We start from the raw sequence: 20,998 nt of genomic DNA, 5'->3' as shown, positions 1-20,998 counted from the left end.
CTTCAGCTTATTGCAAAATAGAGATTGGAAATCTAAGAACAAATTAATGCTTCTAAACATGTGCAAAGCCTATAACATTGAGGAAAACTAAGCTTCCATGTATATTCATTTCACATATCATCAGGCTTTACATCTTAGTTAAAATATTAAAATGATACTGAGCCCCAGTTTGCTCATTATTCTTAATATTTAACATTTTAGAATTATCTTTATCCTATTTGGTCTTTAAGCCAGTGAGGATGTACTGCATTCAATTACTATGCCAAGATCTGAGTAGGCAATATAAGTATTCCTAGGATGTGGTCGTTGACCTTAATGAAACTTATTGTCAAAGGGAGAAGAAAGATGCCTTTATAAATAAAGGCAGGGAGGAAATAAAGATAATGTTAAAAAAAAAAAAAAAAGTACATACTGTAGGTGGAGGATGAAGTAATCCTGAACAGGCAAACAGAAGAGAGCCATGCACACACTTGTCCCACACACTCTTACAGGTGAAATCCTTAGTCTCTAAGATGCAAAAACAGGTGTACAATTCTCATGGGACAGGAATAATGTAAGAAAAGTGCTTTTTATCAAAGTGCCAGCTGAGATTTTTAAAAATTTTTAAAAAATGAGCTCAAAGGTGCCTATTTACAGTTTGGCATTTTAGGGAGTAAAGCACAACAATGGTGACGGTGGTTTTTCCATGAGAGCCAAAGGAGATTTAAAGACTTTGTTAATATTTTGTCTTAGCTCCCTGTTTTTGGAATCCTGACTTAAAACAATTCAATTCTGTGCTTCTGTGTTCTTATGTTTGAAAATTTTAAATAATTTTCTTGATGGGTAGATCATAACAATTGAAATGACTCATAGTTATAAGGGGATACAGGTTTCCATAGGCTTTCTATCATCCAAATCACCAGATTACAGTTTCAGGAAGTAAGATCACTCTTTACCTTAATATTCCAGATGCTACAGAATGGTATTTGTGCCAATATACCAGATGGATTGATAGATACTGTTCGGGCAGATGTATTTTGCATTCAGTTATCATCAAAGAAAGGAAAAGAGCAATTTACTTTACATGTCCATGAACACCTATGGAAGACCATATGACATTTTTGAATATCGAATGAAGTCATTTTGAAGCATAATACTTTAATGAATAGCAAATGATTCTATAATGAGAAGACCCTCAACATTATTTTGTCTAATTCTGTTATGATACCATGAGTGTTTATCAATAGCATCTGTATATTGTATGCCATAAAGAAAATTCTGTGATTTATCAAAGTAGATTATGAGATACAGTTCTATGCTCTGAGGTTGTGACTGTGAAGCTAGTATTTCTGTGCACATTTGATTCATACTCTAGGAAACAAAGGACATTTATATAGCAGGATTGAGTAGAATGAACATATCCCAACATTTCCATAATTCTGACAACAGTGCAGTGTAATTTTATATTGCCTAATGCCTTCATCCTATCAACCATTCTGTACTGTTGTTTTATTTTAGGGAACATTTATTTTCCTATTTTTTTTTCCTCTCCTTAGTTTTTTTTTTAAGATTTTTTTATTTATTTGACAGAGACACAGCAAGAGAGGGAACACAAGCAGGGGGAGTGGGAGAGGGAGAAGCAGGCTTCCCACTGCGCAGGGAGCCTGATGCGGGGCTCGATCCCAGGACCCTGGGATCATGACCTGAGCCGAAGGCAGACGCTTAACGACTGAGCCACCCAGATCCCCCTCCTATCCTTAGTTTTAAAGTAATTTGATAGAAAAACAGTGGAGTGAATATTATTGGGTTAAGAAAATACAGGATGGAAAATGAACTTAAAACTTGAGGAATTGTCTAAATGATGAAAGAATTAAGCGTAAAGTTATTTACTAGAGAAGCACACAAATGATAGAGACTTAAGTAGAGAAGCCAATAAAAAAAAGAATACGTGAATGGAGTTTCAAAAGGGTAAGAAGAGAGAGAAACACTCTTAACTGCCTCTGCTTGGTTTGGTTATCTCTTAATCATCAAAGCAAATTAGGTAACGGGCATAAAAATAGTTTGAAAAATAGCAGAAACTTTCAGTAGGTTAGTACAATAATTACCAAATTCTGCTTTCAAATAGAAAAGAAAATATGCCAACCTTTCACTTAAACAGCATATTAGAACAAATCCTAGGGGTGCCTGGGTGGCTAAGGCGGTTAAGCATCTTCCTTCGGCTCAGGTCATGATCCCAGGGTCCCGGGATCGAGTCCCATGTCGGACTCCCTGCTCAGTGGAGAGTCTGTCTCTCCCTTTGCCTGCCGCTCCCCCTGCTTGTGCTCTCTCACTCTCTCTTTTTCTCTCTAAAATAAATAAATAAAAATCTTAAAGGAACAAATCCTAGGCTTTAAACTTTCAAATTCTGTACTCTGTGCGTAATACTCTTATTTTTGTTTTACAATATGCAAAAGCTCGGTTTCCAGGTTCCCTTGCTAGTACAGAGATGCTCATGGAGAGAAGTAAATGAGGTAATGTGCAGCAACTCAGCACAATGTATATGAGGATACTTCACTGACACATTGGTGTGTGACACACACACACAGAATTACTTAATTCAAGTTGACTATACCTATAATCTTGTTATAAGTCGTATCATGGAATGACAAGGTAAATATAATGAAGTCACATGAGCAGAAGATAGTAATTTGGGATTGCCTGGGTTACCATGACGTGATTTCATTACTTTGGGCAACTTGCTGAATTGCTTTGGGCATCAGTAACCTCATTTGTAATATTAACATGTTATTCTAAACAGGTTGAATAACCGGCAACCTATAAACTTTATCATGGCCATAAACAACTTCACCTTGTTTGCTTTGTTTAGCACCCACAATGTTTAATTCTTTAATTCATTGCTAATTTTTCAGATATAAATGGTTTCGCACAGAATCTAGTTTCCTTTTATCAGAAACTGGATGAGTTGACCATACTGTGCAGGCATTTCTATATGGTAACAATTAACTAGGTAGAAGTTGCCCCTTTAGAAGAGGCGAGAACTCTCTTGTTGGCCATAGTCCATACTTTACCATTTAGTAAGGACTTTGTCTCACACTTACCCGCCACTTGGATCTGAGCCCTCTACCTCTTAAATGTGCTTCTCTTGGTCTAAATGATATGTGAAGTTTCCATGAATGCTAGCATCATCTGTGAAACAGAGGAAACCCAGTCTCTTAGAATTGTGATGATTAAAGCAGATCAGGTGCACAAGTCACCTAGCAGAGTTTCTAGCACATAGGTTCACGTTAAATAGAATTCTTAAGGAACCAATCACACTTGGTCCTATAGACTACTTGAGTAAGTTCACAGCAGAAGGGATGCACAGTCAGTAAGCTGGACTGCTGAACAAAACCCCAAAGAAATAGATTGCATATCCTATTTAACAAGAAACCAGAAGGCCAGTGTGTGAGTTACCTTTAGGTGGCCATTTACTACCTGTAAGACCCGCAGAGAGTTGCTTAACCAGTCTGAACCCCAAAAACAAAACAAAACAAAACCGAAAAAACCCCTAATAACTATCCATTCAAATGCTCTTTTAAATGTTAGTTCCTAAGATTCATGAAAAATTTTAAATTTATTATTTTAGTGCTCTATTATTTTTGCTATCCAAGCAAGAATAAAACATTACTATAGTAAGGTTGGCGATAGATGCCCTGACAAAAATTTAACTGAAAAATTTAAACTGCTTTGACTCTCAAGTGTGCTAGTTACGTTAACAGCATGAATATTTTCAACTTACTGTAGTTTGCATCATATGCAGTGACAATAATATTGTTTAATACCACCTGAAAAAGTATCAACTAATGTTAAAATAAACTTTCTACCTTTATCTTATATGTTAACACAGATCCTGCCCAAGCAAGAAATCCAACCATAATTTATTAGCTGCAGACTTTAGCAGTAGCACCCAGTGACCACAAAAACATAAGATGATGCCAACAAGGTCAGAATACATAAAGATATATGCCAAATTTTGTTGGCTAATGTGCTATTGTAAGGAAAGGCCTTAAGATAATGAGTTTTCAGGTCTGTAAATCTTACTGTAGAAAAACCCCATTATAATGTTATCTCTAAGAATTCTGTTCTTGGCATATAATGCAATGAGTAAAATGTCATGAAATACTAGATTTTGGTGAGAAAAAGAAATTAAAAAACCCACACATAATTAAATCATTAAATTCATTGTGCAAACTGAAAACATCTAAAATAGCAGATCATAGGATTCTGGTATCTTTGTTTAGATGGAATAGGGCATATTACAATAATGACTTTTGAGTTTATGGGTTTTTTTTTTTTACAAAATATATATGTATATAATTTATAGCATTTTATTTAGAATAGAGGCAAATGACCACTGAGCAATTGCATTTATATTTGCTCATATCAATCCATGAAATTAAAACACTAAAAAAGAGTAATATACATACATGAGATATTTGCTCAGCATATTCCCATGAGGATGTTGTTGATTTGTTTTAAAATAGTGCTTTATGGTCTTTATTCGCCCAGGTAAAGGATAACAGCATCAACTATCCTGCTGAGTCAGGGACAAAGTAAAAATCAAGGTCATTTTTCAGCCTGTGTTTCCTAGCATGTCAATTACTCTTTTGCTTTGACACAAACCAGTCAGAGCTTCAGTGCACAGCCTGGGATCATGGGCACCCACTCAGTCTTAGCCTGCAGGCTGCTGTCTGGAAAACCATCTCTTTTTACCCTGTTTGCAGTCAATAAAACCCGTGAGCAGTTTTTAATTAGAAAATGAAATATTTAAATTTAAGTTACTCTCAATTGTTATTATACCAAAAGCATGTTTTTTTACAGTCTAGAAATCTAAAAGGCACATTTTTACTCTCTCCCAAAGTTAGCATTTTTTAACGAATAAGTAACATCTTGGGTTCTTATTTCAGACCCTACCAAAATATTACATTAAAGTCAGGTGACAATAATCATTGTGAGCATCTCTTGAACATTATCATGCGTAAGGCTCTGTTTTAAGAGCTTGAGGTACACATATTGATTTAACATTGATTAAACGTTTAATATTATATGTCATATATTTTACATATTTATATAACTGGTATTTAATTTTTATTATATCATACATTATATCATTATATAATAATTGATAAGTCATATTATCAAATATAATTTAATTTTCAAAGCAGCTTAAATGTAGTCACAATTTAAATCTCCATTTTGCATGTGAGGCCAGTAAACAATGGAGAAGTTACTATAACTTGTTTAAGTCATACAGATGCTAAGTGGTGGAATTGAGCTACCCACCCTATCTTCCCCTAGAAGCAAGCCTTTGCACACAACATTGCATCTTCATTTTCCCAGGAACAAAAACAAACAAACAAAAAATACTGAAACACTAATTAATGAGCTCAGGTGAGCAGTTTAAAGAACAGTCCAAAGCCACCATTGGGAATTATATGTTACATTTAGGATCCCACAATAATTTGCATTTCCTTCCTTCCTTCCTTCCTTCCTTCCTTCCTTCCATCTATCCATCCATCCATCCATCCATCTTTTTCCACAACCCCCCTTTCTTTCTTTCTCCCCCTCCCAGAGGAAAAGTCATTTGTAAATTACTTCTCTCAGCATGCTTTTGCATTTCAGGTCACAGTGTTCAATGCACCACAGAGATAAAAAGACAACTCTAAATTTTCAATTATTGCATTTAAATATATCTGTTCTGAATTCCACTAGAATCCCTGCCTCGTAGTGAATTTAGAGGAGCTTTTTACTAGAGGGGGAATAAATTCACTTCAAGCTTGTATTAGTATAGTGTTTCCTGTTTACTTTGTTTTAGGGTTTTCACAGTAGGATACATCAGGGAAGGGAATGTTTTGTCCCTCTCCTCATTTCCATTCAAAACTTCTAACATATAATAACACTGGAGGAGTTTAGTGATTCTAAAATAAAGTTACCATTGAGAAGGATGATAATGGGGGCACATCACAGATTCTGACGTGAGACTATTGAGGTTTAAGATCTTGCTCACCTACATAAACTGCCTAATGGCTCTGTGCCTCAGTTTCCCCATCACATGTAAAATGGGAATAATAGTATCTGCCCCTAAGGATTCTTAAGAAGATTAACGAGCTGATCCATGTACAGTATTATGGCATTTAGTAGACTCTTTATTAGGGTTCATTGTCATTATCAACATCATCATCATCATTCAGTTCTCTTCCTTCACTTTTGTTCATATTATCCATTTTTCTTTGGAAATCAGAAAGCAGCCTCAAATAATTATTATATTGAGCCTCCTTAACATTAAAGTGATTTGATATCAAAATAGCAATTATTTTTCAAATAAAAATACATAGTACCCACTAACCAAATCTTTAACATTGATAGTTAATTCAGAGGATTCCCTTGCTTTTGAATTTAGGAATTAAGTCTGTTCTCCAGACTGATTACAGAGTTTTAAAATGGCAGAGTGGGGAATCACTTAGTGTAACTCATTTTGTAGTTAACACAAATACGGGTTCCCTAGAAGCAAAAGACATCCTCGAAAACCACCATCATCTGAGAGGTTTGAACTGCTGTAATAAGAGCTGACATATTAATGAATTCAAACCTTACCTCTCGCTTTTAACTCCTGGCATGCAGAGCTCAAGACGTTAAGTCTATCTCTAAGTTGTCAGTGCTACTTAAGAATCCTGTGTTTAACAATCAAAACTCTGGCATCATCTTCTGGCTATTTTACATTTGGATCATATCAAGCCAGTGAACCACTGATGGGGCTGTGGGCTTGCTCAGATGCCAACCCATGATAGGCTCCTTGCCTGCTACCCTTTCATGTGAATGTGATGTATTAAGTGCTTTCTGATGTTTTAGAGTAGACTGATTTAATTTCTTATAAGAACAATTAGAAGAATGAAATTAGATTAATATTGAGTTTAAGATTTTCAAATCCAGGTTTGACCCTATTTGCCATTTGACATTTAAAACAACAAGAGAAAAGCAATCTGACAGATAATTAAGGAGGTTTCTGGTTTTTTTACAGAATGTTCCCTATCTCAGAGAACTGCAACACCTTCCTTCCATGTTACCAAATCAGAAAACAAGGCATGTACTTTTTCCTCACTGTATAACTAACCCACCAACAAGTTGCAACAATTTGACATCCTGATTATCTTCATAATTTTAACTTATCTTCAACTGCCCCAGTACCATCCTGTTCCACGGCATCACCGTGTCATACCTGGATCCTTGTAAAAGCCTCCTGTAGGTCTCTTCACAGTCACTGCGGTCCCTTCCAGTCAGTTCTCCACAGGGTAGCTTATTATCCTTAGAAAAACACATCTGTTTATAGCCCTCCCACCTCCATTCTCTTCTGTTCAGACCTGCTTGCTTGCTCGCTCGCTGGGCATGCTGTTCCTGTCCCTGCTTAAAACCCTTCAGCAGTTCCAGAACCTGCTCCATCCCTCTATTCCTCTTGCCTTCTCTGGAGGACCGGATTGCTTTATTAGGACTTTAGAGTGTTTATGTTGCTTCCTGCTACAGGGCTCTAGTGCAGTCTTTTCCCTTTACCAGGAGCACACCCTTCTTTTCCCCTGTCTAGGAAAATCTTAAACCACTCTTTGGAATTAAGCTCCATCACCACTTCCTCAGTCATGCCTTCCTGGGCCAACCCTGATAAGGTCAAATCCCATCGTTAAGTGTTCTTACAGCATCATGAGTCTCCACATGAAAGTGTTTAACATAGTTACTTTTTTCACTGAACTAAATGACTGTTTCACTGAACTAAGTGACTTTTTTCACTGAACTAAGTGACTGTTTCAATAACATCATCGTCCATGTCCACTGGACTGCTGGTTCTTTGAAGGCAATAATCAGGGTATTATTATTTTTTTTCAAAGATTTATTTTATTTTGAGAGAGAGCGTGCAGAGGGGAGAGGAAGGGCAGACTCCCCATTTCCCCTCTCAGCAGGGAGCCCGAAGTGGGGCTCAATCCCAGGACTTTGAGATCATGACCTGAGCCCAAGGCAGATGCTTAACCAATGAGCCACCCAGGTGCCCCTTATTTTTGTTTTTTGTTCACCTCTTTTCCCATAGTTTCTCACACAGTACTGGTATAAAATACAAATTCACTGACTGTTTTTTAGTTGATTGAATAAGTGAAAAAAAAGAAATTTTCCTCTTTAACTACTGTGCAGATCTCGGGTTAAAAATGTTAGCATAAGATGATAATGTGTCATCCTCTTTTTTAACAGAAAATAGTAAACAATAGTTATTTTTTTTAAAGATTTTATTTGTCAGAGAGAGAGAGAGAGAAAACACAAGCAGGGGGAACAGCAGGCAGAGGGAGAACCAGGCTTCCTGCTGAGCAAGGAGCCGGATGTGGGACTCGATCCCAGGACCCTGAGATCATGACCTGAGCTGAAGGCAGACGCTTAACCAACTGAGCCACCCAGGCATCCCAACAATAGTTTTTTTGATATTTTCTCCACTTCCCATTTAAGGTGGAGTTTACACTCTATTCATATTTGAATCCCACCACTCAGAGTGGTGCTTCTCACATGATGGACATTGAAGATGTATTAAGTGAATAAATAAGTGGATAGTGTATGAACTTCATCGTTTTCTAAGAGTAACATAAAAATAGAACTTTATAATTGTTCGTGCCAATTAGTGGAACACAATATTAATTGTCCTGCTCCGAGTGTTATGTCTAAGAGAAGTCCTGAACATTCTTTGCAAAGTTCTACCCTCCAGGAGCTGTTAGCCTGATTCCAGGGAAGAGAGCCATATGAAACAAAGGCGCAAGTCCAAGTTGGTGATAGCTCTAATTAGACCACATAATCACTAAATTACATAACCATGAAGGCATGCCATGCTTCTAAATCTGTAATTGCAATGTATCCATTGCAATTGGATCCAGAGGAAATTGAAACTGCAGTGCTATTTGTTGAGAGGCAGAAGTTATGAGAAAAACTAGTTGGAACATTTTTTAAAGAACAGGCTCACTTTAAGAGTATTCCAAAATTTAATTCCCAATTAGACTATAATGTAATTATAAGAAAGAAAAAGTACAGGTAGAGGCATGATCAGAGATGAGGCTGATCTTCATCCTGAAGGCAGTGAGGAGTCATGGAAGGAAGACACAAAAGGCAGACATGCCCAGAATTACCTTTTGGAGAGGCAATCTGGGTGCCAAAGTGGAGAATGTATTGGAAGCTTAGAAGAATTATTTTTTTGAAATGTCCAGATAACACAAAATGATATATAGATTTAATGCAATCCCTATCAAAAAGGAAAGGAAAGGAAAAGAAAAGAAAGACATATGAGGTAATGCATGTGTGAATTAACTTAGGAAGAATTTTTTCACAATGTATACCTATATCATATCATTACATTGTACACTTAAAACATCTTACAATTTTATTAGTCAATTATACCTCGATAAAGCAGAAAAAGATAGATAAGTCTGTTTTTTTAATCAAGGGAGAGAAATGATAACCAGAATTAAGGATTTTGAGTTGAGGTGAAGGGGATCAAATAATCTGTGAGTGATAAAATTGATAGAAAACGACTTGCGGTTGGATGTGCAGCTTTCTGCTTTCATCAGCTGGGTGACTGTGGCACCCTTGACTTGGACTTCAATTGAAGTGGAAAAGACCTTGAACAATTGATGTAGTTGGGATGTGTTCTGCTTGGGATGCTTGTACAGAGATCAAGAAGAAAGCCCTCCTTTCGTGCTCCCCCAGTAGCTCATACACATCTTGTCACAATGTGTACTTTCTGTTGTAACTGTTACTCATTAATTATTCTTCTTCACTAACCTGAATTATTTGAAGAAGTCCACTCCCTGTTTAACAAGTGTAGGGCAGAGTTCCTTTCATATAGTAGGCATTCAGTAAATATTTTTTGAACGGACTGATTGAATGGCACTCTTTGAATGAATGATATAGCATGCAAACATGAAATCATGAAGCTTAAGGCGGAGGTTAGGGCTGGAAATAGTTTACTGTTGTTTGTTTTTTCTAACTCATCAGCAGATAAATGTTCATTAAAGGCAATTATGCAAGTTCAGGGAATTTTTCAGAAATGGAAAAAGAAATAGTTGAGTCAGAGAAATAAAGACCAAAAAATAATAAATGGGGAAATTTGGGTTGGGGATGTTAATTGGAAAAGTCAGCTGAAAAGGAAAATCATAAGTAAATACATAGCCACTTCAAACTCTGTATTTGAACTTAAAAGTAGAGTGTATTTTTATTTGCCAACCTTTCTTTGAAGTGGGGTCAAGGCCTTTTCTACTGAAATTTAATTTTGTTCACGGAAACCACACTACACTTACAAAGGCAGTGTTTATCATTTCCAAATTTGATTTCTTTAAATAAAGTAAAAATTTTTTAATATTTTGGAGCAATCTGAGTGGAAAATTAAAAATGCTTTACATTCTCCCTCAAAGTTTCATTTCACAGTTCTTGTGCCCACCCAATTTGCCATACTGTTTTCTTTTTTCACTTATATAACTACTTTATTTCTAAAAGCACGCTGCATTGATACACACCCACACAAACACACACCCACATCATGTGGTTTTTTTAGGTAATACTTAATTAAATTACATAATTACTAGGACAACTGCCACTAACTTAAACAAGTTAGTTATAAACACAACTGAAGTTTGGGAAGCATGCAACTGCGTTAGTAAGAGTAGAAATATGCAGGTGCATTAGAAACTTGCTTACTTGCCTCCTAGCAGTAAGATCTAGTTGCACTAAAAAAATGGAAAACTTGGATAATTCAAGTCACTTAAGTGGCTATGGATTAAGAGAGCTTCTACTGTGTTTTTTAAATGTGATTTGCTTGACCTGAGATGGAGGAAGGAAAACGAAAACACACGTTTTAGCAGAGGAGAAAGGAAACCAGTAGCTGTAGTAAGTTGATACAAGGGAAAAAAAGACATTTGATGAGCCATTCAGTGGGATCTTCTTAATCCAGACGAGAACATACAAAGAATAGAACTGTTTTTGCTTTGTATTTTGTGCACTTAGGGCCAAAAATTCCAAAAATTCAGAATAATGTTTAAAAAATTAAAATTCTCCCTTTCTTCCCCATATCCCATTTTCCAAAGGTTACTGAATTTCTTATCTTTTCAGAACTTGCAAAAGCTAATTTGTATGTGTATTTATTTCTCCTTTCTCTAATGTCTCTTCTACATTTAAAAAATTAATATGCAATATTTTATTAGTTTCAGGTGTCATCATAGTGATTCAAATTTTTATACATTACAAAATGATCCATTTGTCACCATTCAAAGTTATTAAAACGTTATTGCCTATATTCCCTATGCTGTACATTACATCCCCATGACTTATTTATATATAGCTAGAAATTATGTGTCTGTTTCCAATTGGAATTTTATGAAGGCAGTCTCTGTGAAGATAGATAAATCATAGTTAGTTACAAAGATCTTTTTTATAGCTATATAGTACTCCACTGTTTAGATATAGTATAATTCCTTGAACCAATTTCCCATTGATAGGGACCATTTCTGTTTTCCATGACCAATTCTGGTTTATGCATGATATCCGTGCATCATTGTTAACGGCTCTTTCATTCATTCTCAGAATTGTCCCAATTCATATGATAAATTGTATGGTCACCTACCTACAAATAAACACTGAGTTTATTTCTATCATTATTGTTATTATTATTACCCACATTACTGAAATACAATTTTTAAATAAACCTTTCACACTTGTGATAATATTTCTGAGAATAAATAATTATAACTGGAACTGCTGGATCAGAGAATCTGTGCCCTTTTAATTTTGATGAATATCACCAAATGACCTTTCAAGAAGTTTATACCCATGTCTACTCCTTTTAATAGGGATGATGTCAATCTCAGAGGAACCTGATTTAAATATAAGTTCATTATCATGTCCTTCATGACCTGGCACTTTCCTACTTCTCTGATCCCATCAAATACTATCCTCCCTATTCATTTTGCTATAACCACACTATTGACAATAGGCTAAAAATACCCCTGCCTCAGGACATTTGCACTTGCTGTCCTATCGGCCTGGGACACTCTGACCCAGATTTTTATATAACTTGCTCTCTCACTTAATTTGGGCATCTGTTTTATAGAGGTATGTGCTGACCACCTTATGAGAAAGTATTATTCTATCAATCATTACCTATCCTTTCACTCTAATGTATTTCTTTTTATCAATATATGACATATCATTGTGTGTGTTTGTTTTCCTTCTCCCTGCTAAAATGTTAACTTCTTGAGCCAGAGACATCTATCTTGGTTCCTGCTATTTTCTCATTGCCTAGAAATGTGCTTGGCATGTGGAGGAAACTCAGTAAATGTGTGTTATCAGTGAATAAATAAAAAGTGTAAGAGTGTGCTTGTTTCCCACACCAGATATCATCAAATATTATTGTCTTTTGCCAATTTGATAACAATGGTATCTGGTAATTTTAATTTGCTTGTCTTTAATCATGAGGAGATTGTGCAGTTTAGTATATTATTAGCAATTTTAATTTATTTTGTTCTGTGAGTTTTCTCTGCATGTATTTTGTTAGCCAGTCCACTTGAGTTAGTGACTAAAATTTAAGGTGAGACTGGCAGGGTGGGAGGTAAGATGGAGGAGGAGTAGGGTGACCCTAAGCCTGTCTCCTCACTCGAACACAGCTAGATAAATATCAAATCATTCTGAACACCTAAAGTGAGAGTGGGAGGCATGGTTGTGTGCCTTCTGCACTGTATTCAGCTGTCTGGGTACAGAAGTGCAGTAGATAGATTTGAATGTAACCTGCTAGACATATACAAAGCAAGGGCAGTTGGTAAGTGGGTCCAGTGGAGTGGCTACAATGATGAAGAACATGTAATATTTTCTAGGTTAAAATGAAAGTATTTGGAGGAGGGGAGTTGGAACACAGAGAAATTTGTAAGATCAATCAATTTTAGGTCTCAGTAGAGTCAAATAATTGTTTTAATTTTTTTTCAAATGTTCTGCTGAGAAATCAAAACCACAAAGATATTTCTATAAAAAAAAAAAAAAAATGCCAGTGTGAAGATTCAGCTTTACAGATGGGTGGTATGACTTCAGAGAGGCTCAAACAATCTAAAGATTAATCTAGAACTACTTAGTAAAATACTTACTCATGACCACTATGATCTAGTAGCTAGTTCTATACTAGGGTGACATTCTCGACGTAGTGTGTGGTGGCAGATAGTTGGGAGCAATTTGAGAGTCAGTGGGTAAATTCATAGGTGAAATATGGTGGATGTGCGTCAGGATGTATATCACGTCCCAGTTGGGGTTTACACATATTGTACTGTTGTGTACGTCTTATGCCTCAGCTGCACCCCCACACCTCAGGAACTTTCTCTGGGATGCTCTAGCTAGAATGCTGCCAACCACTTTCCCCAGAACGGCATCTTTCTTTCTTCAATTCTGCCAATAGGAGGCGCTAGAAGAAATTATCAGACAGGGTTGAAAGGAGGATGAAAAGTTCTCCGTGATCCTGTTTTCCTGATTGTCCCACAAAGTTGCTGCCACAGAAGCAGTTGGGTTGGCGTCCAGCTTCTGGCAGCTTCCTCTTTATCTGAGCTCCTCCAGAAGTCTCAACAGAGGCTGGATGGCAGCCCCGCCAGGGAGGTCTGAGCCCCAGTCCCATGAGAGCCTCTCCTCTAAGCTCCTAGATTTCTCTTCCCTGTGTTGCTCCAGCCCTCAAGTTTGTAGATTCTTGCTGTAGCTCATTTATGTGGGTTACCTTCGTTTTCTTCCCTATTTTTTTTTTAGCTCTCCAAAAGGGCTGCAACTAACGTTATCCCCTCTACACGAAATGGTTCCTGTAGTACTTCCTGAGATAAATGTATTTTCAAAATGGGGCTGACTGAGTTTGACTACTCTGGGTACGTTGTGTCCGTGGAACCACACAGTTGCCATGTGAATGTATTTAATACCACTGAACTGTACACTTAACAATGGTTAAAGTGGTTAGATTTTATGTTACTTATATTTTGCCACAGTAAAAAAAAAAAAAAATCTGAGTTGGAAAAAAAAAGAAACAAATTTAAATCACAACGTAATGCATTTCTATACATTAAAACTGTAACTATGCAAAATAACTCTACGCAACTCTCCCTAACTATTCCCCTTGGGGCAAAGTTTCTCAGCCACGGCACTATGGACATTTGGAGCCAGGTAGTTTTTTGTTGTGGAGGGCAGAAGCTGCTCTGTGCTTTATGGGGTATTTGGCAGCAGCCCTAACCTCTACTTACTATATGCCAGGAGCACCTTCATCCAGTGGTGACAACGAAAAACGCTTCGAACGTTGCAGGATGTCTTCTGGTGGTCAGTCACCACCCCTGCCAGTGATTTGGCACCACTGTGTTAGGGAATGACAACAAATTGTCTCACTTGTGAATTTGGGGAAAAGATGGCTGCTTCTACCTCTTATTCTTTGGGATTGATTTGCTTTCAGAGAGTATTGTGTGCTGGCCTATTCTTAAATGGTGAAGACTTTGCCTCCGAAGTCTTCAGTGGATTTTCGGTGCTAACTATGGGTCAGTACCAAGCAGTCCATCATTTGCACATACTTGAGAGGATTCCCCAGCTCTCTCAGGTATTTTTATTTCAATATGTCTGACTCCTGAATTTCTCAGGGTTATTCTTTAGCTCCTACACACCTCAGCTGGTTCACTGGGCTGGGCGGTGAAATATGAACCAGATGGGGAACTGAGGGACTCCTTCTCAGTCTCCTTTGCTGACTTTTCCTTGTCAGTTTTCTCTCTTCATGGTCAAGCGTCCCAGGGCTCTGTAATTGGTTCTAGTATCTGTCTTCATTCATTGCTTATATGATCCCATCTAGGGACACACAACTTTCAATGCCATCTCTTTGATGAATTCTGTGATTTCTCTGCTGAACTCTAGTCTTGTATATCTAATTATCGACTCAAAATAATCAGTTGGGTATCCACTCGATATATCAAATGCTAATATCTGAAAATAAGCTTCTGATTTCTACCTCACCATCTCTGTCAACCAACCTGGTCTTCTTGCAGTATACCCCCATCATGGAAAATGGAGGCTCCGTTCTCTCCATTGCTTAAGCCACAGCTTTTTAATTCTCTGCTTTCTTTCTTCTTCCATGACAGAAAATTGCACTATTCTGTTCATTTATCTTCAAAGTATATCCAGAAATTTCACCACTTCTCACCACTCTCACTATGACTACCATGATTCAAGCCACCAAGTCCCACAGCCCCTGACTATTCCTGTAATTGCCTCTTACAGTCTCATTTCCACACCAAATTGAGTATGATTCATTTAAAATGTCTTATATTTATATCCTCACACTTTCCAGTAGCTTCCCATTTTGCCTTCACTCAACGTAACAGCTGCCGTCCTCGCTGGGGCTACAAGGCTATGTGATCTGCCTTCTCTCTGCCTCTTCAGGCTCATCTCCTTCCTGTTACTCTGCTCCAGCCATCCCCTCTGCTCCCGTGTACTTTCTGTTTCCTGTGCCTTGAATGAACTATTTCCTGATGCCCACAAAGTGTTCTCCCTTCCTTCAACTCTCTACTCAAATGTCGCTTCCTCAGAGATCTTTCTTGACCAGTTTATCTTAAATAACTTTCCTACCTTCCCTTCTCTCTTGCCTCCCTCTTTTTGTTCCACTAATCATAACCTGAACTATTATACACTTGTGTCTTTATAGGTATATTTTTACATTTCTCCTAGAGCATATGCACGTCATGAAAGCAGGAGTGGTGTTTCATTTACTGGTTGATGCCTTGGGCTGTAACGGTGCCTGCCGTGGGTTCCCAGCTCGTATTTGGTAAAATGGTAAATAAATAGACCTCATAAAATGTGTTGAACAGTCTAGATAGACTTAATTTGAAATTGGAAATTGATTAGGGAATGAAGTTCAGCCTAGGGTACAGTAGCTGTGTAGTTAATTTAATAAAAGTGATCTTTGGACCTATTTTCAAGACTTCTAACAGCAAAATCAAACTTATTCAATAGTTGGCCCGAGAGTATACACAGAAACTGCAGTTGGGATTATAAGAACAGTCTGATAAACTGGTCACAGGACTGCATTAATAGATTGCTGATTTCCTTCCCAAAATGATGATAGTCACAGTTTGGTTAACCATAGACTTAAAAACTGAAAAGAACATAAAGCTGGAAAGACTGAGGATGGGAAATCCACTTTTTCCTAGCTTCATATTTTCATGTAGACACTAACTCTTCTTGTTCTCTGCCTCCTTGCCCTTCTCCAGGGGGAGATGAGAATGAGCCAATTGGTGTAGCTTAGACAATTTCCTGCTGCTTTCTCTTTGCAAATTCAGGAAAGCCTGAGCTTTGACCTGCTCTAGACCTTTTGGGAAGCCTAGCAGTAAAAAAGCTGCACTTTTACAAGGAAAGGACTATGGTGGTTTTGTTTTGTTTTGTTTTGTTTTGTTTGAGGGTAGATATGTCTATTTCAGGGATATACTATTAACACATCTATATAGATAACAATTCTTAGGCCATGTGTTTGCATTTTGCATAATCAGTGATAAAGGTGCTACTTGGAGCTCCATTTGCCTGTTTGAACATTTTTCATTCTCAGTCAATGCAGAAACCAGGCAAGAAGGAGAGGTGTGCAATTTATTAGGTCCTTCATTCCAGCTACTTCATACTTCTGCTTATTTAAAATGGATTAGCTGTCTATATTTTGCAGGTTTGAGAAAATTTAAGATGATGTATGTAAGAGTACTCAAAAATGGTGTGAGCAATTCAAAACATTCTTCTTCAAAGGAAGTTAAGAGTATCCCATTTCCAGTCGGGGTGTACATCAGCCTAGGCGTCCTGTAGCAAAGTTACAATGGCAAGTCCTAACCTTTGAGAGCCTTCTTGAATCCCACAAGTTTTCATGATGCCTACAAACTTCTATGATGCCCAGTTTCTATTGCACACTTAAAAAAACTGAATGGATTTAGATCATTTCACTAAAAACAAACATATAACTTGGTATGCTGAGGTCATTTAGTCAATTATAAATTCCTTTTTTCAGCCAAGTTATCCTTTTTTTTTTTTTTTTGAAGATTTTATTTATTTGAGAGAGAGCGAGCACGCATGAGCCTGGGTTGGAGGATCGCAGAGGGAGAAGCAGACTCCCCACAGAGCAGGGAGCCTGATGCGGGCGGGACTCGATCCCAGGACCCCGGGATCAGGACTTGAGCAGAAGGCAGATGCTTAACCGACTGAGCCGCCCAGGCGCCCCCAGCTAAGTTATTCTTATTAAGACAAATGTGGTAATTGCAGTCACCACAGTAAGGAGCCACTTTACTGCATCTGTAGGTTAAGTAATTGTTACCCTTTGAGAAGTTTGAAAAAAAAAAAAAAAAACAAATATTACTTCCAGACAAGTAAGGAGGTCATTTTGTGTAATTATTTGTTCATAATTTTAGAAGTAGGTGCTTTCTACTATAAGTGGATAGTGTTAGATTTCATTATAAATGAGGACATACCCTAGCAGTATGACCCAGCAATCTCACCCAAGAGAAATGAAAATATATGTCCGTACAAAGCTGTGTATATGAACATTCATACCAGCTGTATTCTTAATAATACAACCCTAGAAAAAGCCCAAGTGTTCATTAATTGGTGAATGGATAAACAGATTGTGGTATGTTTATGCACAACAATTAAGAGATTCAAAATATTGGCACATGCAACAACACAGCTGAATCTGAAAAATATTTTGCTAAGTGAAAGCAGTTAAATATAAGATACTACATACTTTAGAATTTCATGTATATGACCTTCTAGAAAAGATGACAGAAAGCAGGTCAGAGATGATGTGGGGATGGGGTCAGGTGAGGCAATAAACTGCAGAGAGGCACGAGGAAAAATTTTAGGGTGCTGGAAATGTTCTATAGCTTGATTATGGTGGTGGCTATATGATTGTATATAATTCAAAAATTCACCTGAAATGGGAATTTTATTGTGTGCAAACTTACGTCAATAAATGTGGACTAATTATATAGAATCAGGAGTCTTAGAGAAGAAAGTAAGAGAAATGTTTGAAAGAGCAAAGGGAAATAGGAGGGGGAGATGAACCATGAGAGACGATGAACTCTGAAAAACAAACTGAGGGTTCTAGAGGGGAGGGGGGAGGGAGGATGGGTTAGCCTGGTGATGGGTAATAAAGAGGGCACGTTCTGCATGGAAAATAAATAAATATTTATTTTAAAAAAAGGTATTTTTGCAATGTGGACATTAAAGGAATACTGAAGACACAGAATGCAATGGGGAGTAAACAAGAACTCTTTTTATTTTTCTTCTTCAAAAATACTTTCCCAATTATCCCGCAGTCTCTTTAAATACTTCTTAAGCATATTCCATTGTTTCCAGGATTCTTTCAGTTATGGGAATACTTTTATTTTTATAATTTAGATGCAGTTTAAAATATTAAAGACCTAGTCTTTTTAAATTTAGGTTTGAATTCACATTCATTTCAACTCCCCTGCCCCCTTGCCCTGACTTGGGTGTGACATGTGGCAGAGAAACCCATGTGGGGAAGGGGTGAAGGTCTGTATTTAATGCTACTTTTCTTCCTCACTCTGCCTCTCTCCCCATCTCTGTGTTTGCCTTCTTTCTTAGATATATCGAGGCTAGAGAGGAGGGATGGGGAAAAAAGGACAAAACAATGTATTGATCATTTGACCACCGGTCCCACCCATGTAGAACAGTCTTAAATGCCCACCTGAGGTTTTCTCATGAGTCACGCATCCCTGCTGGGTGCAGTGCACTCTCTACCTGATCTACTTGGAGCACCCTGAGCTTCGATTCCCCGGGGTCTCTCTGTTACTCTGTACTGCTGGGATCTCCCTACACACAGGCTGCAATATTGTGTCGGGATGCCTCAGAGCCTGGCTCACTTCTACCAACCCCACTCAAATCCATGGGAGATTCACTCGTCTTCACCACATCACCACATCCATTGTGGGTTTTTGGGTTTTTCTTGTAACTCTCTCCCAAATCTCTCTGCTGTTGGTCACTGTTCCAACCAACATTCTGCCTTCAGAATTCTGGTGGAAAGCACATGCCCCCAAAGTCCAGGGTTAGGGAGGTGGACCAAATATACCATTTATTTTTTCTTAATAAAATCTCTGACTTCAGCCTCCTCCGCTCAAATGGCAGACCCAGTGCAGGCTGGCGGATTCAGCTGATTGGCAAGCAATGAGCCAGGGTATGAGATGTTCATGCAGTTACCTCCACCTCTACCAATACCTCTTCAGGTGAATGCAGTGGAGGGAATGGAGGGAGAGGGGGAGAAACACTTACCTTTCTCCTCTACTTGAAAAGGAAGCGAAAAAGCATTTTCCCTCTAAGCCTTTATTTAGCTTTTCTAAAGGCTCAAGATCACTGATGAGGTGATGATCTCAGGACCATCTTATCTACCTCTGAAAAGCCCTGTAAGGCTATTAAGCTCTGAAGTCTGGAAGCTCATTAGCTGCTGTGCAGGACTGTTTGCTATCAATTCAGTATCTGCCCATCACCCCTCAAGTTTTAAAGGAAGAAATCTGGGAACCACATTCCCAGAATCCTTTGCCAGCACAGTGTGGGTTTGACTCTGCCAATCACAGATACTCACAGGAGGTTAGGAAAACTGAAGAGAGACATAGCCATTGTTTTCCGGAGAGCCATGGGTAAGTGTGTGGGTCTTGGCAGGTGGCAAAGAGGTCTTCCAGCACCTTTGGGCATCCTCCTTGTATTGGTGCTGTAGGCAGCTGGAAGCTTTGATGGTATTTTCCCTACAGTTCTGGCCCTTCCAAATGTGCTGAAAGCCAATAGCAGCCTTCTTGCATATTATTCTCTCAGCCATTATATGATAGCTGTGAAGTCTATGAAAACTCTTAAATTTCTTTCTCCTCCAAATTTTTAGAGAAAAAAAATTCTTTCCTGCAGAACACTGACTGATGCAGCAACTCTCTTTAAAATGTAGAGACACTTATCTCTTATATTTCTCTGTTTGGAAACTCAACCTGAAATTCTCAAACAATGACATCTGGTTACATAGCCTGAGGGAAAATCAAAACTTTATAATCCTATTGTCAGTTACAGGCAATGAAGATACGGGTAAAAAGTGTTGATGGAGTCAGGCCAGTGTCCTGTTGTGGGCTCCAGCCAGAATATGTCATAATAATAGAATCCTTTGTTTAGGGATTCAAAGAATGAGTTAAAAACTCTTGGCACACATTGGTATTTCCCACCTTAACTCAGTTGAGCTATGTATGTTAATAATACTATTTACTCAAAATTTTCTTCCTCTAGAGTCATAACTAGACAGCTCAGGTAATAGGACCTTAGCTGAGGGATAAATAATCAAGTGAAGGAAGAATTTTTTCAGAGGGCTTCATGAGAAACAAGAGTGTCATTCAGACTATTTGTGCAATCGCCTCCAGTTAGGAATCACAGAGAATTGGAATGTCATCCAGGACACATGTCACTCTGGTAGTCCAACAGCAGACTAATGGCCCAGCACTCATATTAACTGTTGCCTCCTCAGAAGTAGGCTTCTCTTGTTCCAACTGGCAGGCTGTGGTTCTTTCTGGCTCCATTTTACCTCATTTGTCTCATTTCTCTCTCTCTTCTCCTTTTTCCATCATGCCTTTTACTTACTGCCTTCTTTTTTGCTACATTCTGAGTGTTTCCACAGAGCTCTCCCTTCAACTGGAAGAAAAGAGTACATATGATTGGTTTCATTGGTAACATTTCAGTGTAAAGAATTTGGGAACAAATCATCATGCCCAGTCACCTCAGTGACGGATGGCTGGCATAGAGTTAGCTGCTTTTAGTCAATCATCAAGCCTCATCTACCCGTCTATCTAGGAAAGTAGGTGTATGAGGAAACAGCTTCAGCAACTTACAATATGGAGCAATCTAAGGATTCTTCAGAAGGGTGCCTTGGGTGTGCCTGGCTAAAAGATGAAAACCAAGA

Source organism: Halichoerus grypus, chromosome 14, assembly GCF_964656455.1.
Source record: "Halichoerus grypus chromosome 14, mHalGry1.hap1.1, whole genome shotgun sequence".
Lineage (NCBI taxonomy): Eukaryota > Metazoa > Chordata > Mammalia > Carnivora > Phocidae > Halichoerus > Halichoerus grypus.
The sequence above is the reverse complement of the archived record's forward strand: the minus strand, read 5'-3'. Positions refer to the sequence as shown.